The following is a 5,878-nucleotide window of genomic DNA, read 5'->3' as shown; positions in this document are numbered from 1 at the left end:
CATGATAATATGATATGTGCCTTCTTTCTCTAGGAACTACACATCATGTATACACTATACACGACTGAGTAGTGGGCGTGTTCGGTCCAGGGACAACACTTGTACCATGATGTGTCTTGTTCTGATGTTTTTGTTTTGACAGCTCTTGTTCTCATGTTAACCATGGAGTGACTGGTTTAGTTTGTTTTTGTAAATAACACCAGGGGTTTTCTGCATAAACATGTGGTGGTGGGAGGAGGTGTACTGTCTGGCTGTTGATACACAATCTAGTGATTCAGATACAAAATTTTCAGATTTCCAGGAAATAACCAATTTCCACCTCTACCACACTTAACACTTCAGATCCAGCTCCATCCAAATAAGCGAAATCAATGTTTATATGCCGCGGCGTAGATTCCGCCGTGCAGAAATAAGTCCCATACTCGGATACTCTCATGACGTGCACTAGACTTTGAAAAAGAAAAATGATCTAAAAAAGCAGGAGGTTGGAAATTTGCCCGACCTCCGCCTTCATCTGGTGACGCTGTGTCCCTGAACCTGGGTGACAGCGTGGTTAGGGGGCCACCACAAGGTCTATCTTCTATTGTCGCTCGTCCTCCACACATTTTCTCATTCTCCGATCTCACGCACTGCCAGAGATGGCCGCATGCCACCATTTTGCCAACGCTGCTCCGCCACTCGTCCGTGCCGCAGGGCGAGCTCCGCCACGCTCATCTCCCGCCGCCGCATGAGCTCCGCGTCTGCCGATTTCTCGCTCACACGCTACCGCCTTACCAGCCGGGCGCCGCCTTACAGCAAGATTTGGCCGGGCGCCATGGGACTTCGACACTCCCAAGCCCCGCTCCACCTCCACACCCAGCCATGTACCGCCGATTTTCTCCATCCCTGCCATGCTCCGCCGCTGTCACCATCTGCATGCTCTGGCTATTCAGGGTGTGCGCGACGGGTACTAGACGGGAGCGAGATGGGCGGCCTGCATGATTACAGTGCGGAGGCTACCTCACAGGAACAAGTGTGGCGCCCTGCACAAGCATCCCTGCAGTGCTCCCTCCTGATGAAGGCCGACTCGCTCGTTTGCCACCGCAGTCTGGTGTTGTGAGCGGTGGGCGGTGGAGCTGCCAATGACAGCCACCGGTGCTTCCAACGGTGTATGCTGGAGCTACGAGGATCAGGCGGTGCTGCCAACAACATTGTCCCCTGCCGCCATTGCTGCAAAGGGCGGGAGGCAGAGCTTTGATCCCCTAATGCAGCTGCTTCAAATACATGCCGCACGAGTTGTAATTTACTACTGCCGGAGCTGCCATGGGTAGGCGCCAGAGCTGCAATTCAACACCGCCGGTATCGCAAGTGCTTCCTGCCGGAGTTTCCATCGGTGGACGATGGAGGTGCAATCCACCACTGGCGATGCTACCAAACGTTAGTCGTGGTGCTACAAACGCTCACCAACGGTGCTACCAACCGTCAGTGGTGGTGCTGCAAGAAGCAAGTGAGAGTGTTGCCAGTCGATGTTGCGATGTTGCTGGCGGTGCGTCGGCGAGTAGTATATTTTTTTGCTACAAATGTTCTATTATTTTGTTACTTTCGTACAAAATTGTTGCCACATGGCCTCCAGCGAGATCACCGACGAGGTCGGTTTAGCTTCTATACCACAAAAAAAATTCTACCAAGTCGCCGATGAGTTTGCGTCCAACTAGTCTTTTCTGTTTTATTTTTAGACCAACAGTTTTTCTTCAATATAGAAAAAAGAGTTGTTTTTGCTGCGATGGAGTTAATTAGAAGCGTGTCACGCTGTGGACGGCTATGAGGAAAACATTGTCCGGAGGATTTCTACCACGTCCCTTCGGAAAATTAGGACTGCGATATGGTGCGAAGGTGGTGATTCTCGCACGACGTTGCGACGGGTGGCAGCTGCCCGGTCTGGCTCCGACGTTGATGGCTTTTCAAGAAAAATAAGGGAAAAATGAAAATTACCATAACCCACAGCAAAATTACCCTGGCAAGCTACCTTTACCGTCGCGTCAGCTTGCTACCGCGCGCGGGCACGTTCCGGCCATATAATTTCTGGAAAGGAAATCATTTATCTAGAAAAAGACTGGGTTGTTGATGTAGACATGCAGGCGGACTTTGGCGCGTCAAGCGGCTTTCGTGGAACAGATCATGGCTAGAGGACAGGATGAGGACCATTGACTGATTGACTAGTATAGCAGGTTCGTACAACTTTGTGCATATCAGCAGCGTATCTTTTTTCCAATAAAGGAAATATATTAATATTAAAAGATACTAATTACATCCAGTCTCTGAAACAAAGCAACACCCTAAGGCTGGTCATAGAGCATAGTATCATATTGTAGTATCATGCATATGATACTTGTCTATGATACTATCACTATAGTTGGTGGTATTATAGAGTAGTATCATAATCTTCTAAATTTATTGTTTTGTAGAATCCCAATACAAAATGTATGTACAAGATATATTTTAGCATTACCTTTTCTCGTAACGTGCGCTATGATACAATATCCACCTATTTTACTCTAATCTTATCTCTCCTCATTAATTAGATGACACATCAGCATTTTTGTGGGCTTCAGATGCATGATACTACCTAAGATACTAGCACTATGGCCAGCCTAATGGCACTACGGATGCACACGGCCAAAAAAAAAAGAAAACTAAGAAACAAAAGTCCCGCTACAGTATCTCGGACCTAACAACAGCAATACATCCACCGCCAAGACAACACCTGAAATACAGACTCTCCAAAAACGACGCCTTCAAGAAGGGAACAGTCCTCTAACACCGTCGTTGCCCGATCAAGGATCTTAGGTTTTCACCCCGAAGATAATCCCCGCTCTCAAAACAATGCCGCCAACAAGGTCATTGACAGGCACACCCAGTTAAGGCCAGACCTTGGGTTTTCACCCTGAAAGGTAGGACTCTGAATTTCACCTGTGTTGTTGCCCCCACTTTTATACCGCTGCTGTAAAGCCCGGAACATCAAGCAAGTCCCTCAACAGCGCAGAGACTTGAACCTCCCTTAGCTAGTCCTCCCATCCGGCCTTAATGAAATTCTCTTCTTCCGACTTTCATCATGGATACATAGTCACTTGATGTCAACACAGAAAAAGAGCTTCGCGCCGCTCCCTCCAGAACCAAACGGTCGGAATAAAAGCATGGGTGCGCGCGACCGAATACCACCCGATCCAGCAAACTACAGGCAAAAGATGCGCTGATGCATTCGCCGGCGGAGCCTTCCGGAACTCAACACTCCGTCTAGATGAAAAGGATCAGCATCCGGTAGGTCTTCATCTTCGCAGAAGAAGAACCCTAGGACCACCACCTTCAAACCTGAAGCAGACGAACAGGCCCCCACGCCGCCATCCGCTGACCAACGATGACGAAGGAGAATTTGGTGGACGGCAGAAGCCGCAACCACACCATCCTCGCCACGCTCATCACCGCCCCCTTCCTCGCGTCGCCAGCAGAAGCCGACGATGGATCTCAGCGGGCACAAGTCCAACAGCCGCCGCCTCCACCATCCATCGCCGGAGGCCGTGGAGGAGGAGCCACCGCCGCACATCCAGCGACGCCGCCCTAGACGTGGAGCACGCCGAAGCCGGAGGTCGCCGCCACCGCCGGTCGCCGCCTCCAACAACCCCCCAGGCACTTTGGGCGCTGGGGCCCGCCGCCACCGTGGTCAGCGCCGATGGCAGCGGCGGAGGGAGAGAAACAGAGGGAGGGGCGGCGGGAGGAGGGAGATCGGCCCCCGGCGGCGCCCTGGGAGCGCCACGGGAGGGGGTTACAGGAGGGAGCTTAAAAAATGGGATGCACACAACCATTTGACATGAGTACTAAGATTTTTAATCCTGTTTAAGATTAAAGCATAGTCCTCAAGATAAATTGCATGAGTACCAACACCAGGCTGGGCCTCAAGTATAAATAGGAACCTAAATTCACTTCCCTGAGGATATAAACTCAGGTGCTGGGTTTGTACATCCACTCCCCACCAGTTGAGCTAGACTCACTTCTTACTCAGACATTACTCTAAACGCTCGCTGGCCGTGGCGATGAAGAACTTTATCGTCCTTGGCTTTCCCTACCTTCTCCTACTCATCATATCTAGCTGCCTTCCTGATCATGTCACCTCCCTTAGCTTCAACTACAACTTCTCCGATCATGTCATCATGGCTGGCTGGTTGCCTGCTAAATCCTTGGTAGAAAGTTAGGGCATCTCCAACCGCGCGACCCAAACGGACGCGCTGGGCCGTCCGTTTTGGGCCGTTTGGGTGGCCGAACGGACACCCGGATAGCGGACCACGTCCGCGTGTCCGTTTGGGTCGCACGCTGCGCCCAACGCGCGGACGCACCGCATATGTAATTAAAAAAACAAAAATAAAAATAAAAAGGAAAACAGCCAAAAATAACATTAAACTAGTGGTTAATTAAACTTACCCCTATTTTGGGCAATTTTTACACAAAAGAAAGCCCTATATGGGCTTTAAACTAAAAAAAAAGAAACCCTAGACAGGGTTTGCGAGCACGGTGGCCGCCGGCAGTACTACCCCCGTAGTACTCGTCATCGTCGGCGTCGATGACGACGACGCCCCCCGGCGGCGACGCGCCGTTCCGGCTCGAAACGCCGGAGGGCACCGGGGACTCCGGCTAGGGCTCCCATCGCTCCCTTTCCCGGTGCGGAGTGCGGGTTCGGTGGGCTCGCCGGCTCGCGCAGCCGTGCCCTCCGCGCGGACTCCTGCCGGAGCTGCTCCTCCGCTGCGGCCTGCAGCTCCGCCTGTAGCCGGAGCGTGGCCAGGCGCTCCTCCTCCGCCAGGCGCGCGGCCCGGCGCTCCTCCTCCTCCCGTAGCGCCGCCTCACGCGTTGCCTCCTCCTGACGGCGCGCCAGCTCGAGGAAGGCCCACGCCTCCGCCTGGGCGTCCTCCTGGGCCTTCCTGGCCGCCTCCTCCAGCGCGGAGGTGCGCAGCGTCTCGGCGAGGTGCGGCCATTTGGCCAGCTCGTCGAGGTCGCGCTGCTCGCGGGACGCCGCGAGCGCCGCCTGCAGCTCCGGGTCGTCCTCCTCCTCCTGGGGCTGCGGCTGTGGCTGGGGCTGGGGCGCGGGCTCGTTGATGTAGAGGCCGCCGGGGCGGCGGCCAACCCGCCTAGCAGGTGTGCACGGCTGCGCGCGAGGCCGCGCCGTCGCGGATGTGAAGCACGTGCGCCGGCGCGCATCGTGCTCCACCTCGAACCACAAGTCCCATTTGGGACTTGCGTCGCCGTACGCGGGGTCCTGGCCGGAGGTCCGCCGGCGAGCCGAGCGCGGCGCCTCGGATCTCGGCGTAGCGGGCGCGGCCGGAGCCCGGGATGGGCGGCACCGGAACCCGATCCGGCTCGGGTGCCGGCCGTGGGGAGGTGCACGTCCCCCCACGGCATTGGGACGCCGGCGTCCCGGAACATCCGCGCCACCGCTACGGTGACGTAGATCCGGTCACGTCCGGGCGTCGCCGGCGGCCCTATGGCGAACGGCGCCGGCGCGGCCGGCGGCTGCTGCCGCGCCTCGTGGTCGTTGGCGGATGGCGAGAACTCGCGCTTCGGGGCCATGGCGGCGCGGAAGCTTCGAGCTCGCGCGTGCGGCCGGAGTGGAAAGTGGGGACTCGGATAGGGACGGTCCCCTTCCCCGATCCACATTTAATAGGGCCGAGGCACCGACAGTGGGCCAGCCACGCGGACGAGCGGACACGCGAGGACGCCGCGTGCCATCCGCGGCCACGCAAACCCGGCCAAGATTTGGGCCGGGTTTGCGTCGTTCCGGACGGCGCGGCCGTCCGCTTTTGCGGTGCGTCCCTGTAATATCCCAGGTAATGGGGTTACAAAAATAGAGGAAACA

This window comes from Lolium rigidum, chromosome 1 (assembly GCF_022539505.1).
Source record: "Lolium rigidum isolate FL_2022 chromosome 1, APGP_CSIRO_Lrig_0.1, whole genome shotgun sequence".
Lineage (NCBI taxonomy): Eukaryota > Viridiplantae > Streptophyta > Magnoliopsida > Poales > Poaceae > Lolium > Lolium rigidum.
This window is presented reverse-complemented; position numbering follows the sequence as displayed.